This window comes from Rhagoletis zephyria, unplaced genomic scaffold, assembly GCF_001687245.7.
Source record: "Rhagoletis zephyria isolate East Lansing unplaced genomic scaffold, Rhagoletis_zephyria_1.1 Rzeph_scaffold_00462, whole genome shotgun sequence".
Lineage (NCBI taxonomy): Eukaryota > Metazoa > Arthropoda > Insecta > Diptera > Tephritidae > Rhagoletis > Rhagoletis zephyria.
Window position 1 is genome coordinate 93,126 of NW_016157546.1, and position 19,528 is coordinate 112,653.

The 19,528-nt window shown below is 35.3% G+C and overlaps 1 protein-coding gene across 4 annotated transcripts in view; it reads left to right on the forward strand.

Annotated features, from left to right (window-relative positions):
- LOC108359798 (protein rolling stone) overlaps positions 1-19,528 on the forward strand; it is a 127,794-nt gene that overhangs the window by 71,947 nt on the left and 36,319 nt on the right. The gene's annotated exons all lie outside the window — the stretch shown is intronic.

The window sequence follows — 19,528 nt, forward strand, 5'->3', positions numbered from 1 at the left end:
AGTGTCACAGAGGTGGTCCCATACTAATCTGGTTAAGATCCGATCAGCGGATCATGAGATATATATATATATATATTTTTTTATATGGGAGTTGAAGTCGGTTTTTTTTTTTGCTAAAAATTACTAGTTCAAAAGCGCTATTGCTATTCATACCTCTTCATAGGTGGTGGAACATCGACTCTGTCATCATCGACTGGGGCCCGGGGTCGTACTGCCATTCAATAGGGTGCTCCTTCGATAATATAAGTATGTTCTGGACAACAGTCACTAGGTCGCCATTGTTTTCTTACAAGAGTTCGCACTGGGTTTAAAACCTTCTGTTAGTCGCCTAACTCCCTGGTAAAATTTTTGGGGTTTTTTCTTGTCGGCCAGCATTTCAACGCTTTTCGCACTCACGTATTTCGGCCTGTCTCTTCTTATTGCGGCTAATACGTCTCGTTAGCTAAAGTTTTGGCAAATAAAACTAAACCCTTGACAAATTAATCTATATAACCTACTATAGTACTAAACAGTGTTTGAAAAACTGAAAAACACAAGTACCAGTTTTTAAAACACTGTTTAGTATTATTTAGTGCAAATATTGGCCGAAAGTCACATTTTCTGGCTATATGTATTTCCACATCTGTGCTTCTATTAAAAAAAATTATAACCCATCATTGTACTAGCGATAATACAAGTACTTTAGAGGTAGTTTCACTAATTTTTTTTTAAGAAGCTGTGTTTAACACCAGACACGGAATATTTCCACTATTGTGAAATTTCTTATTATTTTATTTCAAAAACAAAAAGTTTACATTTTCTATGTGTACGAAGGTTCGGCCTATTGCAGAACTATTAGGTCATTCACAAGGTGTTGTATTTGTCGTGAAGTTACATGATTTCACGACAGTTGTTAAAATTTTGTTGTGGTTTTGGATCTCTAGAATTGTTACAGAATTGTTGCAGAAATGTCGTAAAATAGTAGGCCATTTTCATAGAAGTGAATCAGCCAGCAGATATTTGAAATCTTATGAAGAATTATTACATTTACCAACACATAAATTAATTCCAACTTGATTGAGTAGTTCCTTTACCATTATGGAAAGGCTCTTAGAAAAAAAGCAGCAATTAATATGTTTGCTGTTGAGAGTTGTACTATAAATACACTGACTGCGGATGAATGCGATTATTTTTAGCCATGACTGAAAAAATTACAAACTGCCGTGTGAAGTATCCAATTCGAAGGATAAAGTGTTAACATCTTGCATCACGCAAGATTCAAAGGCAAATATTTTAGAGCAGATGAATTGGAACAATGTAAAAGAACAATTTTTAAAACTTTTCGTTACACTTGCTATCCTAATGATAATGAAGACACTTTTGATGAACCAATTGTGATATCGAATCCTAGTAACCTCTGGGAATCGCATGATAAATCTGTAAACGATTCTACACGAAATATGAAAACTAAAACTACTTTTGAAGCTGAAATAAACGAATATTTGTTCTTCGTAGTGTCAATATATTCCATTATTGGCATTCTTCGAATTATTTTAATTTAAAAAAGGTTTAGAAAGTATTTAACTGCGCCACCAACGAGTGTGGCTATCGAACAATTATTTAGTACAGCCGGTCAGCTGTACACCGAGAAACAATCAAATCTCTTAAGAGATAATGCAGCCAAGCTTCTTTTTTTGGCAAGTCGGAACGTATAATTGTCCCGATTTTTCATATTTGTACCGATTAATTCCCGATTTAATCCCGATTTTCAGTGTCTTTCTTTATTAATTTAACAAGAGTCTTCCTTTACTCTGGACCAAAAACAAATTTTCGTACAAACGTGGCAGCAATTTCGTTATCACACAGATCATATAATATAGGGGAGCAACAAACATAGGCAGCATCCTTATTAACCGACTTCCTAAAAAGGAGGAGGCTATCAGTTCTTCGGAATATTTTTGAAGTGAAACTTCTTTAGCGGCGGTTGGTTGGTTGGGAGTAAATTGGAAAATTCAGCGGAAATTGCACACCGAAATGTTGCAACGGAAGTGATGCAACGGAAATGGTGCAACGGAAATGGTGCAGTGGAAATGGTTGGGGCTGAAACAAGTACTTCTTGTGTTTATGCAACGGAAATGATGCAACGGAAATGGTGCAACGGAAATGGTTGGTGCTGAAACAACTGCTTCTTGTGTGTATGCATATCGTATTAATTTAACAAAATTTGATAATAAAAGCTTAAAGAATAACACTTAGAAAAAGACCGATACAAGAATGTGACTACGTACACAAATGAAGAAAAGGATAAAGGCAAAGGTTAAAATAAAAACAAAAACAAAGAAACGTAAAGATAAAGGCAAAAATGAAGTCCAAGGTAAACTTAAACACGTTACTTATATTTAAAAGGGCAACTGTGAAGGGGAATATGTAGATGATGAAAATGATAAACATAAATTAAAGACAAAGAGGAGGATAAGGATACCGATAAAAGCAAAGATGAAGATAGGGGGAAGATTAAAATAGAGGTAATTATAGAGGAAAGAATATAGGGAGAGACACAGAGACTCAATCTGGGAACTATTTTGGGATTTTAGAGATTTTAGGGATTCTCGAGACTTATCGATAAAATAATCGATATTCTTATCGGTTTTGTTATCGATATTTATCGATTTTGTTATCGATATTTACCTATTTTGTTATCGATATTCATCGATTTTGTTATCGATAATTATCGATTTTGTTATCGATAATTATCGATTTTGTTATTCATTCTTATCGNTTGTCGATTTCGCTACCAATGGTATTATCGATGTTGCTGCTGAAATTTTTATCGAATTTGTTATCGATTTTGTTATCGATATTTTTATCGATTTAGCTACCAATGGTAAAAAAATAAAAATGAAGATAATAGAAAAACAGAATAACATAAGTGTTATTAAAACGTACATTGATAGAAAAAAAGCGAAAAAATATAACCTTAAGCAAAAGCAGATGTGTGTATGTATAGATACAGTGTGGCTCAGGCGCACCTACATTTTTTTTTTATGTATGTTACCGCATAACTTTGGACCACGTCAACCGATTTCGATAATTCTTTTGCATCGGAAAGGTAGTGTCTCAGGGGTGGTCCCACACTAATCTGGCTTAGATCCGATCTTTGGATCATAAAATATATATATATATATATATAAGTTAACAAGGGGGCCAATACACTTACTAATGTGAATGTGCTGACGCCGCACTTCGCCAAACACGCGCAGAGCCAGTGCAGGTAATTGACCTGCAACGTAAGCGAATCAATTGGTTTTATGCAACCAAAATGCAAATCGTGGGAAGCGCAGCGTCAGCAACTAATCAATTAATTCGGGCCGTTTAGATACTAAGCGATAGCTTTAAGTAATATTTTGTATTTAATTATTATTTGGGAGCTCAATGCCTAATATAATCTTGCACCTCGGGGCGGCGCCCAACTTTAATTTTTTCGGGCACGCATCCACGTGTTCGTTAAGTGGCGCCCGAGCATGGACCCACTGAAATGTGGGTCCTTGTGAGGAGCTTGCTTAACCGTGGGACTCCTTCGGGAATGATCCCCTTAACTGTGGGAGTCTGTTCCGAATGATTGCTGCAGGTGATTGAAAGTGATGTGATAAAGTGGTAGTGTCAAAGTGTTAGTGCAAAATAAGTGAAATACAGTGAAACCCGCTTAAGAACCCCCCCTCCCCCCCTTAAGTATCTAATCCGCTTAAGTAACCAACATTTTTGGGCAATGTGAATTTTTGAATGTAATCTGGAGAAAATCCCTCTCTTAAGGACCTCCCCGCTTATTTACCCAACCCGCCTAAGTACCTCAATTTTTCGTACCCCATTTACCATTTTACCTATAATTTTCCCCTTTTAAGTACTCTTTTAAAATTCCTTAAAATATTTACATATTTTGAATCTCATCGGCAGCGTTACACACCTTCGGCAAAAAAATTATAAAAAATCAACGGCAATGTTTAGCCACTTGAAACTTGCACATTATTACATTAAAATTGAATGGGCTATAAAACTGTATACTCAAAAACACATCCGAGAGAAATAATTTTAAATTTTGATGAAGTTTTTTCTTTAAGTGTTCTATAAAATCTTAAGCTTAGGTTTACATGGTATTTGTTAGGGAATGAACTGTATTTGAATTGAAAAATCTTAAATAAATAGGTATACTTAATTAAATGTTTATGTTTTATTCAAGGATTTACATATTTATGTAAGTTAACAAAAAGGTGTAACTACATCAATAATTATGTTCGCTTAAGTACCCGCATCGAGGTACTTAAGCGGTTTTTTTAAGTACCCAACCCGCCTAAGTACCTCAAAAGGCTGACATTTTTCGTGAGGTACTTAAGCGGGTTTTACTGTAAAAAATTAAATTATAAAAAAAAAGGCTTGTACATCCACATAACAAAATATTTCGAAACCGCGGTTCATCAGGACCTTCCGGTTTATAATATTAGCTTAGCTCTGCGATCCCCACGGGGCACTCCAGAGTATAAAAGCTCCTCTTCCGAGAAGAGGTCAAACAACTTAAATAATAAAAATAAAGCTGTCAAAAAGGCTCATAAGTGCAATAAGTTAATTAATTAAACACTGCTAAGTCCTGTGACCACGATGAACATCAGGCTTAGACTATAAATTACTGCGTCCTCTCCTGTCAGTGCTTGTTGGCTGATACAGGAATAACAATAGTGTAAAATGTCCTGTGACTCCGAAGAACGTCAGGTACATGCTTGAATCAAATATTATAACAAAGAATGAAAGGAAGTGAAATCTTCGACACATGTAAATTGTAACGATATCAAAAGAGAAAGTGAAAACCTTTGACGCCTCCACAGTCACAGAACTGGATATCCTTGCGCAATCTTATTGGCTAGGCGGATCCGCGTCCCTATATTCCTAGGCCGAAACCCACCACCACAAAGCCAATTGGTTGACATATTTTGTGATCCTGCAATAGCCACCAGTCTTAGTCTAGGTACGCCCGTTTTGGGTGCACGTTGTCGTTCACATAAGAACACGGCAGCCACTCCTTGATTTCGATGGCACTTCCAGCGTACACATCAGAACACACTGGGGATTGCGATAGGTCCAAAATTATGTTCTGGAGCAAGCTGTGCCTTAGTAGGTTGCCTTCAATCTGAGTGTTGACGACTAGAAAGGATTACACAGCCCTTCCTTGACCGGAACTCAAAGCATTTAAAGACTAATGTACTGTGAAACGCCAACCTGGTACATATCGCCGTTCACATCAGAACACGGTAAAAGTTTCACAAACCTATTTACGGTTCTTTTCTTGTTCTTTTGCAGCAAACTGTCGAAGTGTAAGAAAAGAGCGGTAACTTCAAGCAACAACAAAAAAGAAGAAATACAATATCAACCAAAAAAAAACGCATATAAGAGAAATATAAATTTAACAAGCCACTGTGTGCCAAACAAGAAAAATTTGATTGCATTATCGTACTGTGCTATAAAAAATATTTAGCCATGATTCTGTTATAAAAATAATTAATTAAAGAAAAAATTTACATTTACTCTTGTATTTAAATGGACGCCTTAACAACCAAAGTTAATGAGCTCAATGGGGGTGTTAATGCCCTTCTCGAGCAGGTACGACTTAGTGGTATCGAAAGCGACGGTGTCGCTCTGGAATCTAGGCTAGGAAGGATTGAGTCTAATAGGGCAATTCTAGACCAAAATCTGGGTAGGATTGATGGACGGTTAGGTAGCGTAGAATAGGCTAGCATGAGAACGCAGCCGCTAGGGGCGCCGGCAGCGGTGAGAACACCACTATCGGAGCAGGACTTGAGGGACATTGGCAGACTCCCTGATTGTGTGAAGGAGGTGCAAGTTTTTGAGGGTAATCCTTCTCAATACATCTCGTGGGTTCACAACGTCGAGGGCATTTTGACTGACTACGAAGTGGTTAAAGAAAAGCCTTTGTATCGCGCAATCCTTCAGCATGTAAGGCAACAAATTCGGGGTGGAGCGGATGCAGCCTTGGTTGCGTATAACGTTTTTGAGAGTGACTGGACAGAGATAAAAAGAGTATTTCGCTTCACTACGCCGACAAGAGGGATATTCGAACCCTCGAACATCAACTTAATCAGTTAGCTCAAGGGAATTCGAATTTGGATGAATTCCATGCGACTGTTAACCATCAACTACCGCTCATTGTAAACAAAATTAAGTGTGACGATTACTCACAACAGTATCAGTTCTTGTGGAAACATATCGAAACAGAGCTCTAGATGTATTCATCCGGGGTTTGAGTCCTGAGTTGTCTCGCATGCTCATCGTACAAAAACCAAAAACATTTCCAGAAGCTTACTCAGTTTGCCTGGCCATTCAGAATTTAACGTTGCGGAATACGATATTTTACACAGGCTCAATGAACAGAGTCGTTGTCCCAACGAATATCTTATCAACACAGAGGCCACCGCTACCGCCGCGTGCACGCTCGAGTTATAACTGGGTGAACAGGAATCACACTTCGGAATATATATACACATTACCAGGACTTCAATCTTTTGACGGCATTATAGGAGATGATACGCTAAAGGCACTCGTTGCGGTGATAGATAGGAAAAACCATGTTCTCACAATCGAGCCGAACATTAAAATTCCACTGAGAAACAAAACAGTTGGAAGCATTAATTTTTCCTAAGGCAGTAGTTCCTATTTTAAAGTCTCTTGTAGAAAAGTACTCCAATTTTTTCAGGCCACTGAATATAAAAACAAACATCAAAACCTCAGTTCGGGCTGAGATAAAAACTACTATAGATGAGCCCATATACACAAAAAGTTATCCATATCCCGCAAACATGAGGGAAGAGGTAGAGAAGCAGGTTACCGAATTTCTCTAGGAAGGCATCGTACGACCATCTAAAAGTCCGTATAATTCTCCCACTAGGGTAGTTCCAAAAAACCCTCAGCCGTCCGGTGAAAAGCAGTATAGAACGGTTCTAGATTTCAAACGTTTGAATGCGGTTACCGTGTCAGACGCTTACCCTATTCCGGATATTAACGCAACACTGGCCAGTGCAGGGAACGCTAAACATTTCACGACGATTGATCTTACCTCAGGCGTTCATCAAATTGCGATGAAGGATTCAGATATACCCAAAACCGCGTTTTCAGCCATGAATGGAAAATACGAATTTCTGAAGCTACCTTTTGGATTGAAAAATGCGCCGGCTATATTCCAACGCGTGATTGATGATGTCCGTAAAGAATATATTGGGGGGATATACTATGTGTATATTTATGATATTATTGTCTTTGGAAAAAATACTGATGAGCATTTAAAAAACATAGAAATAGTATTTAAAATGCTCGCGGACGCTAATTTGAGAGTGAATTTGGAAAAAACTAAGTTTATGAGAACGGAAGTAGAATTTCAGGGTTATGTGAACACGTCTGATGGGATGAAACCGGATCCTTCGAAGGTCCAGGCTATAGAGAACCTTTCAGGCCAGAAACACTAAAAGAATTGAAAAGTTTTTTGGGAATGACGTCGTACTACCGAAAGTTCATTCGAGATTACGCGAAAATTGCAAAACCGTTAACCAATCTCACGCGGGGGGAAAACGCGCAAGTTAAGGCTAACCAATCGAGAAGAATACGCATTCATATGAACCGTTAAGCCCTTCAAGCTTTCGATAATTTAAAAAACTACTAGTTTCCTCAGAAATTCTTGCCTTCCCAGATTTCGAAAAACCATTTAATCTTACTACCGACGCTTCAAACTATGCCATTGGTGCGGTGTTGTCTCAAGGAGAACCAGGAAAAGATCGGCCCATCGCCTACATTTCAAGATCTTTAACTAGAACGGAGGAAAACTACGCCACAAACTAGAAAGAAATGTTGGCAATAGTTTGGGCTCTAGATAATTTGAGATCTTACCTCTATGCGGCGAAAAACATTCGAATTTTCACTGATCACCAGCCTCTCACGTTTGCGTTGGGAAGTAGGAACTAAAACGCACAGTTTAAGAGGTGGAAGGCGAGAATAGAAGAGTGTAATCACGAATTGATTTACACTCCTGGTAATCGAGAATTCCATGCTAGGCAAACCATTTAACAGCATCGTTGGGGCCTAACGATTTATCAGCAGAAGCTAGAAGCGAAGAGGGGACAGTTCACAGTGCGAACCGGGATGCGTCAGACCTTATTGCACATGTAGAAAGTCTTTCGAAACAAAATTATTTTTACGGAAGGGAATGCAATGATTTGCGTGGAAAATCCACATCCAGGTTTTACTCGTCACTATGTCAGTTTAGCTATCATTGAAAAACCAATTTAACCGAGGCCTTAAAAGAACGTTTAAACCCATCACTCATAAACGGAGTAAAAATTCCAGATAATCGTTTATAGCTTCTGCAAGAAGTGTATCTGGAACATTTTCTTTTGTACAAAATCAGGATAACGCAGAGGGTGGTCGAAGATGTTGCCAACGAAGATAGAATTTGTAGATTAATAGAGGACGAACATAGGAGGGCTCATAGGAACTCGGGGGAAAATAAAGAGCAAATCCTAGAAAAATACTATTTTCCCAAAATGGCGAGCCGGATAGGAAAATTCACCACCATTTGTGAAACAATGCAAACAAATATGATAGGCATCCTCCAGTACCGCCGAAGAAAGACACGCCGGCGCCAAAATACCCATGCGAAGTTGTGCATGTGGACATCTCCGAAATTCAAGGGGAAAAATTTTTATCCTGCATAGATAAATTTTCCAAATTTGCAAAACTTTTCCACATAAAAAACCGAGCATCCGTCACTGTTCGCGCCAAGCTAGCTAAACTAGTCCATTACTTTACAACTCCCAAAGCGATAGTAACCGATAACGAGAGGAGATTCATGACTCCTTTGGTATGTAACTATATAAGAGGTCTGGGGATTGAACTATATGAGACTCTCAAAGAAGTGAGGTAAATGGTCAGGTTGAAAAATTCCACTCTACCATTATTGAGATGCTTTCAGAAAAAGATTAATAATGTTAGACCAAAAGAATTGGTGTATATTGCAGTCGATCGTTACAACACAACAATATACTCTGTAACGAAAAGGAAGCCTAGCGACATATTTTTTCAATAGAACTGAAAGAATTAACTACCAAGGACTGACCGACTTCAAAAACAGGGTTCACAAAGAAATCAGGGAACAAATCAAGAGGAACCAGGAGCTAAGATATCTCCAGTTGAATATAAAATGGAAAAGACCTAAGAAGTTTAGGCCAGGAGATGAGGTTTACGTCAGGGATAAACAGATAAAGGCGGAGCAGAAAGCACTTTCCAAAAAGGAAATTGTTGGTAAGGATAATATGGTGACCTTGGTTATAGACACTGGTAGGAAGATCCATAAGGCACAAATTAAAACTACTTCCAAGTAAAAAAAAAAAAAAACAGAAGCAAAAAAATAATTATATCAAGCGCACGACGGGAAAGGCAAAAAAAAAAAAAAAACTATTATAGTACAGACGAAACAAAAAGCATTAACGGCTAACTCAAAAAGAGGCAAAAGCTGCCCACGACAAATCACTTAGCCAAGACATAATAACGCTTACAAAAAAAGGCAAATATTGCCGACCAAACAAAAAAATGAACACTAACGGCTAAATTAAAGAGGCAAAAGCTGCCCATGACAATCACTTAGCCAACACATAATAACGCTTAAAAAAGAGGTAAATATTGCCGACCAAAAATAAGAAAAATGAAAAAAAAATTAACACTAAATTTCTTCCTTTTTTTTGGTACCAACTTCTTCACCGCAGGTTTGGTAAAGCCACAGGACCCTAAGGAAGTAACTCGTAACGGCATACCTGAGATAAAAATACAAAACTGCTCAAGCTCTGTAACAAAAAATGTTTTTTCTATTAACATTCTTGTTTCCTGTGGATTTTCCAATTACGTGGCTTAGAGAATCGGGGACGGTAGTAGCATATAAGAACATACCGATGTACAACGGAAAACAAAAATTTAATTGTAGCGTTATTTCGAAAAATATTGCTAACAAGAAAAGAAAAAAATTAATTAAATGTCATTATTTTCTTTTTCTTGATTATCGAATCATTTTTAGATATTGCTCATTATCTTTTGATAAATAAGTTTAAAAACCTCTAGCCATCTTCTCAACTAATTAAAGATAATTTTAAAATATGGCCCACTAACCTTTACTAAATAAGTTCAATAACTTCTAGCCACTATTTAAGAAAAGGATAATATGCAACCATTTAATTACTTGTACTTATTAAAATGCTTTTTTTCCCTCCGTCCCTGAAGATAAAAAATATATAAAAGTTAGAAAGAAAGAAATATAAAAGTTATGAAAAATATCAAAAAGAGAGAAATAAGCGTCGAAACAGGCCAATGCAAATTTAAGAAATTCTCATTTTTGCTCTGGCGTTTACGACTCCCCGCTGGTTACTATTGAACATGGGCGGGGTTGGATTCTGAACGGACACTTCAGTATCTCTTCTACTGGATTGGATCTGCATCGAAGTGGATCGCCGGGTCTCCAGATGCGGCAGATTGGGATTACATCCTCCGAAGCATGAACGATGTTGTAGTAAATAATAACCCCCAGTACCGCGTCAATGAAAAGCTCTTCAACGTTACCCGTGAAATGATGCTACACAACAACGCTATAAACAAAAATATTAGCGAAGAGAACTTAGAGCTTCTGGACTTGAGCAAAGTTGTAATCCTGAAGGAACAGGTATCAGAGATCGTGCAGGCGTGCCAAATGGCAAAATCTGGTGTCATAAACACAAACTTACTTGATCGAGACGAGGTACAAAGACTTTTAATAGAAGAAGATTCGCTTCCATATTAAAATACCATCGAAGCTATAGAATATGGATCGGCTTCCGTGTATTCAAACGGTAGTATCCTTTTATACGTACTATCAATACCAAAAGTGAAACCAATTGGCTACCGACTTTTAATAACACGCGCCGCTGTCATAAGAGGACAACACGTTGAACTTAATTACAAGAAGATGCTGGTAAACGAAGAAGAAACGATCGGACTGAATGAGGATTGTCCTTCGATTAGCAATACAACAATCTGCTCACCCAAATCTTTNTTCTTGATTATCGAATCATTTTTAGATATTGCTCATTATCTTTTGATAAATAAGTTTAAAAACCTCTAGCCATCTTCTCAACTAATTAAAGATAATTTTAAAATATGGCCCACTAACCTTTACTAAATAAGTTCAATAACTTCTAGCCACTATTTAAGAAAAGGATAATATGCAACCATTTAATTACTTGTACTTATTAAAATGCTTTTTTTCCCTCCGTCCCTGAAGATAAAAAATATATAAAAGTTAGAAAGAAAGAAATATAAAAGTTATGAAAAATATCAAAAAGAGAGAAATAAGCGTCGAAACAGGCCAATGCAAATTTAAGAAATTCTCATTTTTGCTCTGGCGTTTACGACTCCCCGCTGGTTACTATTGAACATGGGCGGGGTTGGATTCTGAACGGACACTTCAGTATCTCTTCTACTGGATTGGATCTGCATCGAAGTGGATCGCCGGGTCTCCAGATGCGGCAGATTGGGATTACATCCTCCGAAGCATGAACGATGTTGTAGTAAATAATAACCCCCAGTACCGCGTCAATGAAAAGCTCTTCAACGTTACCCGTGAAATGATGCTACACAACAACGCTATAAACAAAAATATTAGCGAAGAGAACTTAGAGCTTCTGGACTTGAGCAAAGTTGTAATCCTGAAGGAACAGGTATCAGAGATCGTGCAGGCGTGCCAAATGGCAAAATCTGGTGTCATAAACACAAACTTACTTGATCGAGACGAGGTACAAAGACTTTTAATAGAAGAAGATTCGCTTCCATATTAAAATACCATCGAAGCTATAGAATATGGATCGGCTTCCGTGTATTCAAACGGTAGTATCCTTTTATACGTACTATCAATACCAAAAGTGAAACCAATTGGCTACCGACTTTTAATAACACGCGCCGCTGTCATAAGAGGACAACACGTTGAACTTAATTACAAGAAGATGCTGGTAAACGAAGAAGAAACGATCGGACTGAATGAGGATTGTCCTTCGATTAGCAATACAACAATCTGCTCACCCAAATCTTTATCGAAACTTCCTGAAGACGGATGCCTGGCTAGATTAGTGAAGGGCGGCGATGCTAAATGCCACTTTGAAGCAGACAACAACATAATTGTTGAGATGATCGCCGATGCAACAATATTTACTACAAACTTTCAAGGACCATTGAAGGGGAGGAACTACTCTGCGGTCCTCAATGGAACATTCGTTTTTTTATTAAGTAATGAAACGGTCATGGTGGGAAATCAAACGTTCACCAGCAACTCAGTACGCACAGTGCACAGGTAATTGACCTGCAACGTAAGCGATACCAATTGGTTTTAGGCAACCAAAATGCAAATCGTGGGAAGCGCAGGCGATTAGTTGAATCAAAAGTTCAACGTTTACACCAGGCGATGGTTGCATTCAACTAAAAATCGCCTGAAAAATCGCCTCATGTGAATTCCCTCTTAGGGAAACCTAGTGTTCGTTAAGTTATATATATATTTTTTTTAAGTCGGTCTTTTTTTTTTAAATTACTTGTTTTCTATGATTTTTCGTTATGTTTTATTCTGTCAAACTGGTATTTTCGCTATATTACAGTCATCATGCTAGCCAAATTTTTTTTAAGGTTCTTACATATAATTATCTGGTAGGTTTTTTTTTTTTTTTTAAGATAGGGGATAGATCCCCCCCGTTCGTCATTGAACTACAATTATTTACTTTTGAATTAATAACACAATACTATTTTATCCTTCTGATTTAAAATTTTTTTTATTTCAGACGGATGACAAATAATCTTTTAATGAATATATGAGTAGTCCACTTGCAAACAGCGTTATGTGATTTTATAAAAGTAAACCATAAATTAAAAAAAAAACGTCTACGGCAACAAGTAACATCCGAACTGTATCTTTTTTTATACCAGAAAATTTGGATAAATAAGAGCCTAATACCATTAAAAAAATAAAATTGCAGTATGGTAGATTTGCAAATTTTATACTTAAAATTTTAATATTGCAAGTTTCGAAACAGTAACTTTTACATAGCTAGCTTTTTTTAGCTTTTCGCGTTCTCTCCTCTAGGAAGATTGGTTTGCTTCTTCTTTGCTTCTAGGCACCAAAACTACCACGTTTTCTTGCAGTTTTCTAAGTTCATACGAAGAGGAGACATTTGAAAGTGTATAAATAAGTATTATAGCGACTTTTGCAAGAGTAGTTAACATTTCATGGTATTTTTTTTTTTTTTGAAAACATATTGAGAACCATTTTGCCTCTGCCTTGAAAGGGTTAAAAAGCGTTTCATATATGACAGACTCTGCATTAAAGGGTTAAATGCTGCACTTTCGTAAAGATATCGACCAGTATAACCGTTTTGTTATATAATTTTTTTTTGTGAAAGCTGATAGTTTACGAGTTATTAGAGTTTAAAGGTAGCTTTTCTTTTTCCAATCTGGCCACTCGGGTACAGCATCCAATGTCCCAAGAATCGAGTCTTAAGATAAAATAAAGAGAAATCTTTCAGAAACAGTGCTAATGGTGTATTAAATATAGTGTTTTCTAGTGGAATGGGAGCCAAAATACAAAATTAAAAAAAAGTGACATTTTGAACGGCATTTTGAGGGTTAAGTTATTGTTGTTGTAACTTCTCTATAGTTTTCCTATATTATATGATCATTTATCTTCGCGATAAAAAAATTTTCATTCCATTATCTCTTTTCTAAGGGAAGATCTACGATTTTGAAAAAAAACTCGTGTTTTGCCTATAGTGCGACGCCTCTAGCCATTGTGTACAGAGCTGGGTCGTAATGATTCCTTTAGGAATGAAATTACTCCCAATTATAGATTACAAGGAATTGTAATTAGGAATCAACTCCTTCAGTTCACAGCAAAGGAATCGATTACTTTTTCAATTCCTTGAAGTAATTTCAAATGTAATTGGTTTTTTCTTTATTCCATTACAAGGAATTTCATATTGTAATTGGAATAAATTACGTGCTAGTAATGTAATTTTTTTTCAGATTCCTTTGAAAGGAATTGAAAATGTAATTGATTTTTTTTTCAATTCCATTACCTGGAATTGCAAGAGGGCTTAAGTTTTTTCAATTACTCAAAGGAATTGTAAAAGTAATCGAGAAACTGAAAGTTCATTCACGAATGTACAATGTGGAATTTTTGTTGTGGTCAAAGATTAAAATCGAAAGCATACATTGGACATCTTCTATGTATATCTATATATATAAAAATGTTGTGTTCGTATGTCACGGTCATCAAAACCCGAGACAGGCTGGACCGATTTGAATTTGTTTTTTATTATTCGGTATAATACCAGAACCGATGATATGGCAAAAATTTGGAGGGTTGCCATCTATTTTAAAAATTTTGAACCCAATTATATTGATAAAATTAATGAATTATTACAATATGGGTATCAAGTTAAAGAGGTTTAAGAAAGATAACTGCTGGAAGTAATTTTGACGAGGGTTGCCACCTATTTGAAAATTTAAACTCAGTCAAATTGTTAAAAAAAATGAAATATTGCCATGTGGGTGTCAAACTAAAGAGTTCTAAGAAGGCTTACTGCCGAAAATATGTTTGAGGAGGGTTGCCATCTGTTTGAAAATTTAACTAAATTACATTGATAAAATAAATAAAATATTACCCATATTGTAATCATATTAAAGAGGTTTAAGAAAGATAACTGTTGGAAATATTTTTTGGGGGGACTGCCACCTATTTGGAAATTGTAACTCAGTTAAATTCATAAAGTAAATGAAATGTTGGCATGTGGGTGTCAAACTAAAGAGTTTTAAAAAGGCTTACAGTTTACCATGAACACTTCCAGAAATATGCAATATGAAAAGTTCAGTTTAAATGGGAGGTGCCACGCCCCATTCTCCAACCATGCAAATTTTTCTCCATGAGTATAGACTTGGTTTTATATATGTATATATCACCATACCCAGTTCTAGTCCTCTACCACAAATATATGCAGTTTGAAAAATTCGGTTTGTATGGGAGGTGCCACGTTCCCTTTCTACATCGAAATTTTTTTTTAGTCTATAACCATCCTTGGAAAGTCTGCAGTAGATTCCGAAATTTCAAAAAAATCGGTACGGCCTTTCTCGAGCTTTGCGAACAGAAAAAAACGCTTTTCAAAATATATACTAGTATAGACTAGCCAATATCTGCTTGTTTTGCGGCTTAAAACACTACTACCGATGAAAATCGATGGATAAATAAACAAGTTTGCAAGGGTTAAGTGAAAGTGCAATAATTTTTTGTATGAAATACTAGCAGGAAATAATGTTACCCATACGCCATATCGTACATGACCGTATGACCATGTTAAAGTTTGAATTTTTTTCATTCGCAATGAAAACTTAAAATGAAAATAACTTGACTAAATGACCTTATCTAAAAAAAAACGGTATACAGTTCCGTAACATACTACTTAAAATTAATTTTACGTCTCTCGGCGTTTTTTGTGTAATTTTAGCGTCGTTACAGTGTTATCATCAAAATTTAGCCATAGCAATGAAATTTGTTTATAAAACTCTTAGGAGGTAGGATCTCCAGTCCCACAGGGCTCGTAATTCAAGCAGACTCTATCCTCATTTGTAACGCAGGATACCAGTAAGAGTACTTCAAAGGCCCCAGAAGGCACGCCATTTTGGGTAGAATTAAGGGTACCATAATATACACATAATTAACTCAGTGCATTTTTATAGATACGCAGGGAATAGTCCCAGAGAATAGCAGTGCCCAAGGCAGCTACATTTATGGATCTCATCTGCCGCGAAGCGCGTTCGCGGTGGGATTTGGGAAATTTAACCGTTACCCTATAAGCTGAACAGCTACAGTTTAAGCTATTCAGTTTTCTTAAAGTCCAATTAGTAATACTACTTAGGTATAAGTTGTTTATTCAAGGCAGTTAGCAACCAAGAAGTTTAACAAAGCTATTGCAATTCAACAGAAAAAATTTTTTTTTTTATAAATTTTTCGATTACTTTTTAAATTACTTTGAGGAATGGAATTGGAAAAAAAATCAATTACATTTTCAATTCCTTTCAAAGGAATTGGGAAAAAATTACATTTTCAATTCCTTTCAAAGGAATTGAAATAAAAGAAATTACATTACTAGCACGTAATTTATTCCAATTACAATTTGAAATTCCTTGTAATGGAATTAAAGTAAAAAACAATTCCTTTTGAAATTACTTCAAGGAATTGAAAAAGTAATCGATTCCTTTGCTGCTAACTAAAGGAATTGAATCCTAATTACAATTACTGAGGAATGTAATTGTAATTGTAATGTAACTGCATTTACCCAGCTCTGATTTTGTATCACAACTTTAAGTTATCGACTATTTAATTTTTCAATCACTAATATGCTTTCGACTTCCTTGTTGTTTTAGTAAAATATTTACAGAACAATTATTTAAATATTACAATAACAGGGAAATAAAATATTTTGCATGCAATACAAACTACCGATAGTTTGACGAACAATATGAGTTAGAATTTGTTGTGAGTAATCCATTGAGAAAGGAGAGAGAAGGTAGCAAACTTAATATTAAGAGTACGTTTATAGGAATGTGTGCCACTCAGTGTTGCCGCGCATAATTTTTAGTGGAAGCCAAATTCCTTTTAAAAAAGGGCTAAAAAAGAGCTAAAAAAAAGTCGTTGTGGCTAAAAATGGTAGCTAACATTTTTTACTTACATATACATATATAAGTATACACGTAAACATTTTCAATAAGTAAGGGTATATAAAAACAATGAACTTTGGAAAAAAATCTAATATTTTATCCAACCAAAAACCTTTTTGTATAAAAGGGGAAATATACGACACCAGCTTGCTGGTTCCATCAAGTGATTGTACCATCAGGCTCGAAGCATATAACTTACCAGCATGCTGGTACAATATTTATTTCTTTACAAATGGGGTCGAGGAAAGATCGAAATGATTAGAGCCGAAATTTCATAATTTTTCTAGCATTTTGTTAAACATTGTTTTTTGTTGTAATTCACAACTGCAATATCGTGAACTTAATCTTCCACAAACACGGCTTTGACTCATATAGTGCAAGAAATTTCCGCCAAAATACCTTTTACTTAGAAAATTGAGCTAATTTCACCACTAGCGACACCAGCATGCTGCAACAATCACACCACAAGAACATACTCGTTAACAGATAAGTTAACGGCCCCAATACTTTTACAGTATGTATTTATAAAAGCGTAAGAAACATACAATACATATATGTATATATATCTGTCTTTCTTAGTTTAAAAATTTATCTCTTACATAAATGCAAAAAAAAAAAGGCGTGAGTACTAGGTACTCATGAAATTTGATGTGTATACATATGCGAACGGCAAAGCATAAAAGTACGTTTACATATGGCTCATTCCATCTCAAATCACCCAGGCCGGGGGAAAGTGAATTTAAGTTTGCGATAAAACTCACAGGGATTGTTCCTTAAACAATTTAAGGATACACGTATTTTTTCTTTTTGCTCAGAAATGCGAATTTTTCGAATAATGAAATTTTTTCTTTTTGAGTACGAACGCTTCTTTTTTCCTCTCTAATAGCAACTTTTGATGAAATCGTTTATAACTGCCGCAAAAAAGCAAGGATTTTAACGATTTTTTTTTTTTAAATTGCAGATACTGATCTACTGAATCGATCTAGTGAACTAACCATAAGTAATTATATGTTAATAATTAATTATTGTTTATAAACAAAAAAAAAATTTTTTTTTTCAAATTGATTTTTTTCAAATTGCCACATCTTTTTTTCTCTCAAACTTTTTTGTCTATTAGGGAATAGTATAAACTATTTTCAGTGCGAGTAGCAATATGCTAAAATTCGTCATTTTCGAGTTATGATTTTTTTTCTGAAAATGCACTTATATGATCCTAGCAGATTTTCGTGCCAGTTGAGGGCACAAAAATTGTTGCCCATTATGACAAAATTTCCTTGCTGGAAATTTTTTGAGGTTGCCCGATCAGAGCCAAAAGTTTTTCCCAATTGGGCTCTAATTTTTACCCAATTGGGGCCCAATTAGCGATTTGCCCAATCTACCGAAGATATCCCCAACCAGAGCTCACAATTAGCTCAAAGTGAACATGCATACGCAATTACAACGTTTTTATCAATAAAATCACACATACACACATCAAAATTCCCTACGAAAAAAAATATTTTTTAATTTTTTTCTTGAAAAATTTTCCACATACAAATTTTTTGATAAAAAAAAATTTGTTTTTGAAAATATGCCATCTCAAAAAAAATTGGAAAAAATCACAATGGTGATTTGAAAAAAATCAATTTGAAAAAAAAAACTTTTTTTTTGTTTATAAACAATAATTAATTATTAATAAATAATTACTGATGGTTAGTTCACTAGATCGATTCAGTAGATCAATATCTGCAATTTAAAAAAAAATCGTTTTTGCCGCAGTTATAAGCGATTTCATCAAAAGTTGCTATTAAGAGAGGAAAAAAGANGATTTGAAAAAAATCAATTTGAAAAAAAAAACTTTTTTTTTGTTTATAAACAATAATTAATTATTAATAAATAATTACTGATGGTTAGTTCACTAGATCGATTCAGTAGATCAATATCTGCAATTTAAAAAAAAATCGTTTTTGCCGCAGTTATAAGCGATTTCATCAAAAGTTGCTATTAAGAGAGGAAAAAAGAAGCGTTCGTACTCAAAAAGAAAAAATTCATTATTCGAAAAATTCGCATTTCTGACCAAAAAGAAAAAATACGAGTCTCCTTAAATTGTTCAAGGAACAATCCCTGTGAGTTTTATCGCAAACTTAAATTAACTTTCCCTCGGCCTGGGTGATTTGAGATGGAATGAGCCATATAAATATAATCTCGATCAAAGCTCGTTATCTGTCAAATTGGTTGAGCTTGTTATTCACACAACTCGTGGAAAAGTTAAACTTCTTCTCTGTGCCACCGTGGTCACTTTTTTTTGCAACACATATTAGGCCATTTAAATATATTTTAACTGAATATTTTATTAAAAATATCTTTACAACCCTATTTTCCTTACTAGCGTCAATTTTTGTTTACTTTATCATTTGACATTCCTCCTCTTCTTCGCAAGTATAATCGATAAAACTGGGTTGGACACCAAAAAGTTATCGGTTTAATCTGAGATATTTTTAATTATAATTTTGCATGGCTAATCTCTTTTTCTAATAACTGATTAGGGAGTCAAGCTCGAATATTAGGATAATATTTTTATATATAAAGGCGATTCAGTTACACACATACAAATGTAGGTTAGGTTAGAAATTAAATATTAATTTCACTTAATTTTATTCATTTTGCTGATTTAATTTATTTATTCATTTTCATTTTTAATTCTTTTAATACATGACATTATCGGTATGATTGATAAAATATACTTGTA